Genomic DNA, 9,362 nt, shown 5'->3' on the forward strand with positions numbered 1-9,362 from the left:
GGGGATCCTTAATGCTGCTGGGGATCCTTAATGCTGCTGGGGATTCTTAATGCTGCTGGGGATTCTTAATGCTGCTGGGGATTCTTAATGCTGCTGGGGGTCCTTAATGCTGCTGGGGATTCTTAATGCTGCTGGGGATTCTTAATGCTGCTGGGGATTCTTAATGCTGCTGGGGATTCTTAATGCTGCTGGGGATCCTTAATGCTGCTGGGGGTTCTTAATGCTGCTGGGGAACCTTAATGCTGCTGGGGATTCTTAATGCTGCTAGGGATTCTTAATGCTGCTAGGGATTCTTAATGCTGCTGGGGATTCTTAATGCTGCTGGGGATTCTTAATGCTGCTGGGGATCCTTAATGCTGCTGGGGATTCTAAATGCTGCTGGGGATCCTTAATGCTGCTGGGGATCCTTAATGCTGCTGGGGATCCTTAATGCTGCTGGGGATTCTAAATGCTGCTGGGGAACCTTAATGCTGCTGGGGAACCTTAATGCTGCTGGGGATCCTTAATGCTGCTAGGGATTCTTAATGCTGCTAGGGATTCTTAATGCTGCTGGGGATTCTTAATGCTGCTGGGGATTCTTAATGCTGCTGGGGATTCTTAATGCTGCTGGGGATTCTTAATGCTGCAGGGGACCTTAATGCTGCTGGGGGTTCTTAATGCTGCTGGGGATTCTTAATGCTGCAGGGGACCTTAATGCTGCTGGGGGTTCGACATGCTGCTGGGGGTTCTTAATGCTGCTGGGGGTTCGACATGCTGCTGGGGGTTCGACATTCTACTGGGGATTCTTAATGCTGCTGGCCGTGCCATCACACCCATCCCCCCTGTTATTATACAGGTCTATTGATCCTGGCCGTGCCATCACACCATCCCCCTGTTATTATGCAGGGTCTATTGATCCTGGCCGTGCCATCACACCATCCCCCCCCCTGTTATTATACAGGTCTATTGATCCTGGCCGTGCCATCACACCATCCCCCCCCCTGTTGTTATACAGGTCTATTGATCCTGGCCGTGCCATCACACCATCCCCCCCCCTGTTATTATACAGGTCTATTGATCCTGGCCGTGCCATCACACCATCCCCCCTGTTGTTATACAGGTCTATTGATCCTGGTCGTGCCATCACACCATCCCCCCTGTTATTATACAGGTCTATTGATCTGGCTGTGCCATCACACCATCCCCCCTGTTATTATACAGGTCTATTGATCCTGGCCGTGCCATCACACCATCCCCCCTGTTATTATACAGGTCTATTGATCCTGGCTGTGCCATCACCCACCATCCACCCCTGTTATTATACTGGTCTATTGATCCTGGCAGTGCCATCACACCATCCACCCCCTGATTATACAGGATCAATAGGGGGTACACTTTCTGACTTATTGCTTTTCTTTAGATAATAGAATTCCCTGTGTTTAAAATGTCTGAAAATCTGGCATTCCTTTAGGGATCTGGACCTCCCATCGCTGATGTGTAGAAAGTCAATCCATGTTGTACCATCTGTTTCATAATAAACATGGAGTTCATGGTTCGATTATCTCTCATCAGTATTTGTTCAGACATGAACTCTTCCCCTTTTACTCTGACTACCCAGTCTACAGTGTGGTGACCTGTGTAGAGGGAAAATTACAACCCCTTTATTTTAGGATATTTCTGTTAAGATTTAGCTTGAAATTGTGATGCAACATGCATTTTCTTTCAATACCAGATCTAAACGTAATGGAAGTAAAACAACATTTTTCTTGACAAAACATGTTTTTATTAAATAAAGCCCAGACAAGAAAGTGTAACATAAATAAAGCTGCAGTAAGATACAAAAAGCTATATAACAAAATCTACAAATGTACATAACAGAGACGCCTTAATGCAATGCCAGTGATCCATGAGAGTAGTGCCGTTTCTTTCTATAAAACATAAGATAACATATACACAACTCTATGCTGCTGGGGGTTCGACATGCTGCTGGGGGTTCTTAATGCTGCTGGGGGTTCGACATGCTGCTGGGGGTTCGACATGCTGCTGGGGGTTCGACATGCTGCTGGGGATCCTTAATGCTGCTGGGGATTCTTAATGCTGCTGGGGATTCTTAATGCTGCTGGGGATTCTTAATGCTGCTGGGGGTCCTTAATGCTGCTGGGGATCCTTAATGCTGCTGGGGATTCTTAATGCTGCTGGGGATTCTTAATGCTGCTGGGGATTCTTAATGCTGCTGGGGATCCTTAATGCTGCTGGGGATCCTTAATGCTGCTGGGGATTCTTAATGCTGCTGGGGATTCTTAATGCTGCTGGGGATTCTTAATGCTGCTGGGGATTCTTAATGCTGCTGGGGATCCTTAATGCTGCTGGGGGATCCTTAATGCTGCTGGGGATTCTTAATGCTGCTGGGGATTCTTAATGCTGCTGAGGGATTCTTAATGCTGCTGGGGATTCTTAATGCTGCTGGGGATCCTTAATGCTGCTAGGGATTCTTAATGCTGCTGGGGGTTCTTAATGCTGCTAGGGATTCTTAATGCTGCTGGGGATCCTTAATGCTGCTGGGGATTCTTAATGCTGCTGGGGATCCTTAATGCTGCTGGGGATTCTTAATGCTGCTGGGGATTCTTAATGCTGCTGGGGATCTTAATGCTGCTGGGGGTCCTTAATGCTGCTGGGGATTCTTAATGCTGCAGGATTCTTAATGCTGCTGGGGATTCTTAATGCTGCTGGGGGTCCTTAATGCTGCTGGGGATTCTTAATGCTGCTGGGGATTCTTAATGCTGCTGGGGATTCTTAATGCTGCTGGGGATTCTTAATGCTGCTGGGGATCCTTAATGCTGCTGGGGGTTCTTAATGCTGCTGGGGAACCTTAATGCTGCTGGGGATTCTTAATGCTGCTAGGGATTCTTAATGCTGCTAGGGATTCTTAATGCTGCTGGGGATTCTTAATGCTGCTGGGGGATTCTTAATGCTGCTGGGGATCCTTAATGCCGCTGGGGATTCTAAATGCTGCTGGGGATCCTAATGCTGCTGGGGATCCTTAATGCTGCTGGGGATCCTTAATGCTGCTGGGGATTCTAAATGCTGCTGGAGATTCTTAATGCTGCTGGGGAACCTTAATGCTGCTGGGGATCCTTAATGCTGCTAGGGATTCTTAATGCTGCTAGGGATTCTTAATGCTGCTGGGGGATTCTTAATGCTGCAGGGACCTTAATGCTGCTGGGGGTTCTTAATGCTGCTGGGGATTCTTAATGCTGCTGGGGGTTCTTAATGCTGCTGGGGACCTTAATGCTGCTGGGGGTTCTTAATGCTGCTGGGGGTTCGACATGCTGCTGGGGGTTCTTAATGCTGCTGGGGGTTCGACATGCTGCTGGGGGTTCGACATTCTACTGGGGATTCTTAATGCTGCTGGCCGTGCCATCACACCATCCCCCCCCCTGTTATTATAAGGTCTATTGATCTGCCTGCGCCATCACACCATCCCCCCTGTTATTATACAGGTCTATTGATCCTGGCCGTGCCATCACACCATCCCCCCCCCTGTTATTATACAGGTCTATTGATCCTGGCCGTGCCATCACACCATCCCCCCCCCTGTTATTATACAGGTCTATTGATCCTGGCCGTGCCATCACACCATCCCCCTGTTATTATACAGGTCTATTGATCCTGGCCGTGCCATCACACCATCCCCCTGTTATTATACAGGTCTATTGATCCTGGCCGTGCCATCACACCATCCCCCCCCCTGTTATTATACAGGTCTATTGATCCTGGCTGTGCCATCACACCATCCACCCCTGTTATTATACTGGTCTATTGATCCTGGCTGTGCCATCACACCATCCACCCCCCCTGTTATTATACAGGATCAATAGGGGGGGGGGGGGTACACTTCCCTGACTTATTGCTTTTCTTTAGATAATAGAATTCCCCTGTGTTTAAAATGTCTGAAAATCTGGCATTCCTTTAGGGATCTGGACCTCCCATCGCTGATGTGTAGAAAGTCAATCCATGTTGTACCATCTGTTTCATAATAAACATGGAGTTCATGGTTCGATTATCTCTCATCAGTATTTGTTCAGACATGAACTCTTCCCCTTTACTCTGACTACCCAGTCTACAGTGTGGTGACCTGTGTAGAGGGAAAATTACAACCCCTTTATTTTAGGATATTTCTGTTAAGATTTAGCTTGAAATTGTGATGCAACATGCATTTTCTTTCAATACCAGATCTAAACGTAATGGAAGTAAAACAACATTTTTCTTGACAAAACATGTTTTTATTAAATAAAGCCCAGACAAGAAAGTGTAACATAAATAAAGCTGCAGTAAGATACAAAAAGCTATATAACAAAATCTACAAATGTACATAACAGAGACGCCTTAATGCAATGCCAGTGATCCATGAGAGTAGTGCCGTTTCTTTCTATAAAACATAAGATAACATATACACAACTCTATGCTGCTGGGGGTTCGACATGCTGCTGGGGGTTCGACATGCTGCTGGGGGTTCGACATGCTGCTGGGGGTTCGACATGCTGCTGGGGGTTCGACATGCTGCTGGGGATTCGACATGCTGCTGGGGGTTCGACATGCTGCTGGGGGTTCGACATGCTGCTGGGGATCCTTAATGCTGCTGGGGATTCTTATTATACAGGTCTATTGATCCTGGCCGTGCCATCACACCATCCCCCCTGTTATTATACAGGTCTATTGATCCTGGCCGTGCCATCACACCATCCCCCCCCCTGTTATTATACAGGTCTATTGATCCTGGCCGTGCCATCACACCATCCCCCTGTTATTATACAGGTCTATTGATCCTGGCCGTGCCATCACACCATCCCCCTGTTATTATACAGGTCTATTGATCCTGGTCGTGCCATCACACCATCCCCCTGTTATTATACAGGTCTATTGATCCTGGCCGTGCCATCACACCATCCCCCTGTTATTATACAGGTCTATTGATCCTGGCCGTGCATCACACCATCCCCCTGTTATTATACAGGTCTATTGATCCTGGCCGTGCCATCACACCATCCCCCTGTTATGCCACAGGTCTATTGATCTGGCCGTGCCATCACACCATCCCCCCCTGTTATTATACAGGTCTATTGATCCTGGCGTGCCATCACACCATCCCCCTGTTATTATACAGGTCTATTGATCCTGGCCGTGCATCACACCATCCCCCCTGTTATTATACAGGTCTATTGATCCTGGCCGTGCCATCACACCATCCCCCTGTTATTATACAGGTCTATGATCCTGGCCGTGCCATCACACCATCCACCCCCTAGTTATTATACAGGTCTATTGATCCTGGCCGTGCCATCACACCATCCCCCCTGTTGTTATACAGGTCTATTGATCCTGGCCGTTGCCATCACACCATCCACCCCTAGTTATTATACAGGTCTCATTGATCCTGGCCGTGCCATCACACCATCCCCCCCGTTATTATACAGGTCTATTGATCCTGGCCGTGCCATCACACCATCCACCCCCTAGTTATTATACAGGTCTATTGATCCTGGCCGTGCCATCACACCATCCCCCCTGTTATTATACAGGTCTATTGATCTGGCCGTGCCATCACACCATCCCCCCTGTTATTATACAGGTCTATTGATCCTGGCCGTGCCATCACACCATCCCCCCCGTTATTATACAGGTCTCATTGATCCTGGCCGTGCCATCACACCATACCCCCTGTTATTATACAGGTCTATTGATCCTGGCCGTGCCATCACACCATCCCCCTGTTATTATACAGGTCTATTGATCTGGCCGTGCCCATCACACCATCCCCCTGTTATTATACAGGTCTATTGATCCTGGCCGTGCCATCACACCATCCCCCTGTTATTATGCAGGTCTATTGATCCTGGTCGTGCCATCACCACCATCCCCCCCTGTTATTATACAGGTCTATTGATCCTGGCTGTGCCATCACACCATCCACCCCTGTTATTATACTGGTCTATTGATCCTGGCTGTGCCATCACACCATCCACCCCCCCTGTTATTATACAGGATCAATAGGGGGTACACTTCCCTGACTTATTGCTTTTCTTTAGATAATAGAATTCCCCTGTGTTTAAAATGTCTGAAAATCTGGCATTCCTTTAGGGATCTGGACCTCCCATCGCTGATGTGTAGAAAGTCAATCCATGTTGTACCATCTGTTTCATAATAAACATGGAGTTCATGGTTCGATTATCTCTCATCAGTATTTGTTCAGACATGAACTCTTCCCCTTTACTCTGACTACCCAGTCTACAGTGTGGTGACCTGTGTAGAGGGAAAATTACAACCCCTTTATTTTAGGATATTTCTGTTAAGATTTAGCTTGAAATTGTGATGCAACATGCATTTTCTTTCAATACCAGATCTAAAACGTAATGGAAGTAAAACAACATTTTCTTGACAAAACATGTTTTTATTAAATAAAGCCCAGACAAGAAAGTGTAACATAAATAAAGCTGCAGTAAGATACAAAAAGCTATATAACAAAATCTACAAATGTACATAACAGAGACGCCTTAATGCAATGCCAGTGATCCATGAGAGTAGTGCCGTTTCTTTCTATAAAACATAAGATAACATATACACAACTCTATGTATTAACATATCAAACATAATATATGGATCATTTAATCTAAAACCATTTCAAATATTTTAGATTTACAATTTCACAGCACAGCTTTGATACGGCGTGTTATTGTCACTAGGGTGCGGCTGTAACTAGTGAACACAGTGGGCAGGTTGTCAACAGGGTAGACCGTAGGGCCGGTCTTCATGAGTCGGGGGCCGTCTCGAGTAGAGTCCAGTTGCAGTGCAGTGTGAGCTCTACCAGGAATATCTTGAGGAGGACCTTGGCGAACTCTTTCCCTACACACATCCTGGGCCGCCTCCGAACGGGATGTAGTTGAAGCGTGAGGAGTCCTCCGAGGCTTTGGCCATGAAACGCTCCGGGTTGAACTCCTCTTTGTTGGGGAACACGTCGGCCACGTCGTAGGTGTCACAGATACTGTAGATGACGGTCCAGCCTTTGGGGATCTGGTAACCCTGAAACAGAAAATAACACAGCACTGTTAAGACAACTGGTCTGGAGTTTTAGTCACTAACCCGTCAAAAGATATCAATCAAATTGACAGATTAGTATTGTATTCAAATCATCTGTAAAAAAGACACCATTGCATTGACTGGTTAGTATTGTATTCAAATCATCTGTAAAAAAGACTAACTTACATTGAGTTCGAATGTCTTCAGTACCACTCTGAAGCCTCCAGGTACAGGGGGTTTTATCCTCAAGGTCTCTTTGATGACACAGCCCGTGTACTTTAACTGGTCCAACACCTCAATGTTCACATTCTGACCCAGCAGATCCACACCTTCTTCCTCCTGAGAGAGAGAGAGAGAGTTATTATTCCACAATCATTCCATAAAGCCTATGAGATCTAAAGGCTGTTATCAATGTGCAAGTAAATTACTGGATTCATATTGATTGAATGAATGATTTCCAGCTGTAAATAACCGCTTCTTGCCTTCTGGTGCAGTTCTTGGTCTGAGTTTGTTGACCATGTCAGGTTGAGTCCCAGGAACATGACCAGCGATGTGGCTGCACTGGCAGTGGTCTCATGGCCTCCAAATAAAAGCTCTGTGGCTGATTCCTTAATTGCCTTCAGATAGAGAGAAATAAAATCATTAACTCACCGAGCAAGATTCTGATTCTTATAACACCACACAGCTGGTTTAAAATGTACATTTTATCATCTGTTTATATACTGCATGAAAAAAAAAAATCATAAATGCATGTATCTTGTTGTTGAAGATGGGATCCATGTACAGAAGAGAAGAGGATAGAGTGTTACCTGCATGCTGAAGGGCTCATCCCCTTTCCTGCTGCTGTCTATGAGCTGTTGGAGCGCGTCTCTGTGTTTCACCGCTTTGACGCTGTCTATTTTACTCTGGATGTTCTCTCGATTTTGGAGTGTGGATGAAATTTCGGGCTTTCAATCCCTGTAGATGAAAGAGATGGATTTGTACATTAATTTAGGCCCTGAAAATATTCTAAATACATTCTTTAAAAATGTCATAGAATTAAGTGCACCGCTGTACCCGGTACAAGCCGTGAAGGGGACATCGATGGGCAGGAGAAAAAGGTTCTTGATCATCTCTTCGAAAGCCTCCACCAGCTCCTGCTCGTCGGTCTTGATCTGGTCCGGGTCGAAGCCCAGGAGGATCCTCATGGCGATACGGAACATGAGGCGCTTCATCTCCGGGTAGACCAGCACGTAGGAGTCCTTCTCCAGCCATCCCCTCACGGCGCTCCTCACCTCCTCCTGGATCACGGGGATGTAGTGTTCCAAAGCATCCCGGGAGAACGCTCTCATTATAGCCTAAAATACAGGAGCAACTTTCCGTTAAGACCCGGGACATGAAAGAAAACATTAAATTGGTGCAGGTTCTAGCCAAATATCTATGCGTAAAATAATACATTACATTTGCTATTTTAAATATTTTGTGCATGCAAAAAAAGAGGTTTTAATCACCAACGCACCTTTTTCTTGTTTTTGTGCTGGGTCCCGTGCATATTTGAGAGCGTGTCTGATCCCAGAATAGTTCTGACGGAAGCCGGCCACTGCACGGCGACAAGTTTATGTTCACCCAGCAGAATCGTCTGACGTTGTTCGCTCCCAGGACACGCACCGTGGGGTTGCCAAAGAGGTGCGTTCTGTAAATGTATCCATACTTCTGCCGTTTCATCCGCAGGAACTTTCTCCTCTGCAATAAGGAATAATAAATGTTTGTCAACGGAAGACAGATATCCCAACAGGTAATATTATACAATATTACTATTATTAAGTTTGTAAAAGTGCAATAATTACCTGGAGAAGGGAGTTGGAGCGTCTCTCCGATGAAAGGTAACCCCATAGATCCAGGAGGGAGAGGGGCTCGACAGCCGGGATCCCGACCACGGATCAAATAAACCTCCCATAACTTCACCGCGACTAAAAAGAGAAAGATTGGAAGCACGAGCGTGCACAGAAGGGTTCGCCACCAAAGTGTGCAAAGCCATTGTACTGGTGCGCGTGACGAGTCGTGTAACCAAACCAAAGATAGAAACTTGTGAGGACTTCAGGTGGAGTGGGAGAGTTTGTTTGCTATTGAAAGTCTTGGGTGTTTCCACAGCCTTTTATCCCCCTTGTCCCCAGGTCTCGGCCTCCTGTTACCTTGGCTCGGCTACAGAAATTAGTTCACACAAAGTTCATCTTTAATTGTTGTGTCATCTCGCCCCGCCCCACGGAGTAGCGGCCTCTCCAAAAAAACCCATTTGTTATAGAGGCGCATTTTTAATACCACCTCCTGTT

The 9,362-nt window shown here is 46.4% G+C and overlaps 1 pseudogene; it reads right to left on the minus strand.

Annotated features, from left to right (window-relative positions):
• Nucleotides 1-6,680: 6,680 nt before the first annotated feature.
• On the minus strand, nt 6,681-9,070 carry LOC123488486 (annotated as a pseudogene).
• Nucleotides 9,071-9,362: the final 292 nt, after the last annotated feature.

Source organism: Coregonus clupeaformis, unplaced genomic scaffold, assembly GCF_020615455.1.
Source record: "Coregonus clupeaformis isolate EN_2021a unplaced genomic scaffold, ASM2061545v1 scaf2359, whole genome shotgun sequence".
NCBI lineage: Eukaryota > Metazoa > Chordata > Actinopteri > Salmoniformes > Salmonidae > Coregonus > Coregonus clupeaformis.